This window comes from Vombatus ursinus, unplaced genomic scaffold, assembly GCF_900497805.2.
Source record: "Vombatus ursinus unplaced genomic scaffold, bare-nosed wombat genome assembly UNPS02014815.1, whole genome shotgun sequence".
NCBI lineage: Eukaryota > Metazoa > Chordata > Mammalia > Diprotodontia > Vombatidae > Vombatus > Vombatus ursinus.
In genome coordinates this window covers 1-2,966 of record NW_020954593.1, presented here as the reverse complement: position 1 = coordinate 2,966, position 2,966 = coordinate 1, and the positions used below count along the sequence as shown (strand labels likewise).

Here is a 2,966-nt window from a genome sequence, read left to right as displayed (position 1 = left end):
ACAGCTCAGATTATGATGTATTCCTCAAACACTGTCAACAATTTTCTTTTTACTTGACAAATGTTATTTATTTCTCACACATTTTTAGAAATTTTATTTTTGATTGGACTCAGATTTCAAGGTGGAGGCTCTCAGGGAAGACAGTCGACGTCTCTTAGTGATCTGTTCCTGTAGTTTTTCTTTAGCCTCCTTCATTCTCTTGGTCAAAAGCTTAGCATCTTCTGCTGCTGTTTCCTTGTTCTTCTGGGTACGTTGCTTCTTCAAAGCAATGTGTCTACGTTTCTGCTGTAAAACTCCGGAAGTCACCAGATGCTGAATTTTAGCAGCCTTGGTCCTGGGTTTCTTACCTTCCTTGTCGAGAGGCTTTCTCACAATATACTGCCAGACATCTTATTCTTTGGACAAGCTGAAAAGTTTGCGGATTCTGCTAGCTTTTTTGGGCCACAGGCGACGAGGCACGGTCTTATCTGTCAGTCCTGGTATAGCTATCTCACCTTTCTTCACGATAACCAAGTTGAGGACGCTCAGGTTGGCATTCACAATGCAGCCCCTAACAGATTTACGTTTTCTTTCTCCAGTTCTTCTGGGGTGATAGTAAGAATGGCCCATGCTGAGCAGCAGGCGGACATGTCCGTGAGCCAAAACACCCTGCTTCGTGGGGAAGCCTTGTTTGTCATTCCTACCACTGATACAGACCACATAACCCTTCCATTCTTCAACCAGAGCATCAGCAGAAACTTCAGTGGCCATCTTTCTCATAAAGTCGGTAGCTTTCTCTCATCATCAACTTCAATGAGTTTCTGACAGTCAGAGGCTGGGAAAGAGATGTTGAGCTTCATCTCTGCACAGCCGCCCGCTCCAGACCTGCCATGGCAAAAGAGCTAGCACTGTCAACAATTATTCATCACACATTAGGCTCAGGATCATCTGATGGCCAAGAGGTCATCCAAAGTGTCTTGCATGCCATATGTCCAAGGATCAAAGTTAATACTAAGGATCTCTCAATACCACCATTCACTCATTAGTAACCTCTGGCTGAGCCAACACATCCTTTCCCTCCCTGAAGACCCAAGGGGGGTTAACAATAAATCTTTGCCCTTTTAGAGGCCTCTACAGAGGGGAGGGATACTCTTTCCTAAATAAGGACTCTCTGAACTGTCTCTAGGGACTCAGAATCACAGTCCAATCAGCTTGGAAATCTTCCCACAATTCTTACATTCATGAGAAATCACTCTAGTATGAATTATCTGATGGATATAAAGTAGTGTCCTTAGCCTAAACTTGCCTCCTACATTACATTCATAAGGTATGAATTATTTGAAGTTGATAAAGATCTGATATGTGCTAGAAGGCATTCCCACACGACACACATTCATAAAGAATTTCTTCAGTATGAATTCTCCAATGCACAATAAACGTGGCTTCAGCCTGAAGGCCTCCCCATATTCACTACATACATAAAGTGTTTCTCCAGCATGAATTTTGGATTTTGCAATGGAAGGCCTTCCCATATTCCTTACATTCATGAGAAATCTCACCAGGATGAATTCTCTGATAGACATAAAGAAGTGTCTCCACACAAAGGCCTTCCTACACGCATTACACTCTAAAGCTTTCTTTTGTGAATGAATTCTTAGGTGTCTAATAAGATGTATCCTCATTCTGAAGGTCTTCCCCATTCATTACATTTATAAGGTTTCTCTTCAGTATGAATTCTGTGGTGCAGAGAAAGTAGTTTCTTCCTCCTGAAGGCCTTCCCACATTCACTACATTCATAAGGCTTCTCTCCAGTATGAATTCTCTGCTGAACAGCAAAATGCTCCTTGCTCCTAAATGCCTACCTACATTCATTACATTCAAAAGGTTTACCTGCAGTAAATTCTCTGCTCTCTCAAAGAATGAGGACTTGATTAATCCTGCCTTTTTAACCTTTTCCCAATGTTCTTAGTTGTTCAAAGGTTTTAGAGCTGTTCTCTTGCCTTCTCACTTGAGAAGACTAGTCTCACTAGTCACTAAGAATCAATATATCTTATCTGAAAGTATGATGACTCAAAGGTAACATATGCAAATGAACTAAGTATGAAAATACCTTCAGGGATGAATGAACCTTTAACTCTACATGGATGACATTTGAATGGAATAAGTTTATTCAGGAAAAAACCAGATGACTCTTAACAACGTGCAAACATATCTCAGGTGAAAACAGGAAGGGGGAAAAAACTGAGTAGAAAGAAAATAGAGAATTGACTTCAGAGGAGGAAAAATGGATACATGAAGTAAACAGAATAAAGAAAAAATATGGGTGGGGGAATGTGACAATTGTTGACATAAATTTCCTCTAAAAATCCAACATCTCTACTTTATAAGGAATTGACTGAAATTTGTAAGAGGAAGACAGAGGTATTTTTGACAAGAGAAATTACTAATAATTACCTGAAACATTACTTAAACTCTGGTAATCAAAGGAGTAAAAATGAAAACAATTTGGAAGTAGCAATAGCCACCAGATTAGCAGAGATACATTAAAATGATAAATTTTGGCAGTTATGTGGAAATAGCTAACTTATTAATCTGTTGATGCCATTTTTTTCTGAAAAGGAAGAGTAGTTTTAGCTACAAGTACAAAACTTTTCATATCTTTGGACCAAGGGTCATACTACTTAGTCTACATCCTCAAAAGGTTACTGAAAGCAAAGAAAGCACTCTCTGTAAAATTTTCACAACAGTTTTTTGTGAACGAGCAAAATAATGAAAATCCATAGTTCTAATGATGGGATTATGGCTAAAAAAGTCTTGTCTCATAAATATATTAATTTGCCTTTATAAACATAATTTCAAAGCATAAGGAAAAACAGGATGACACATAACATGACAGACTGAAGAAAGGGGAATTAGGTTAAGATTATTTTTAAAAGTAGCAGCAAGGCAATATAATCATAAACACAAAACAGAGGAAATATCAGATG

General features: G+C 38.6%; 1 pseudogene; it reads right to left on the bottom strand.

Moving 5' to 3' along the window:
• Positions 1-7: 7 nt before the first annotated feature.
• LOC114022993 lies at positions 8-2,960 on the bottom strand (annotated as a pseudogene).
• Between the last annotated feature and the right edge of the window lie 6 nt (positions 2,961-2,966).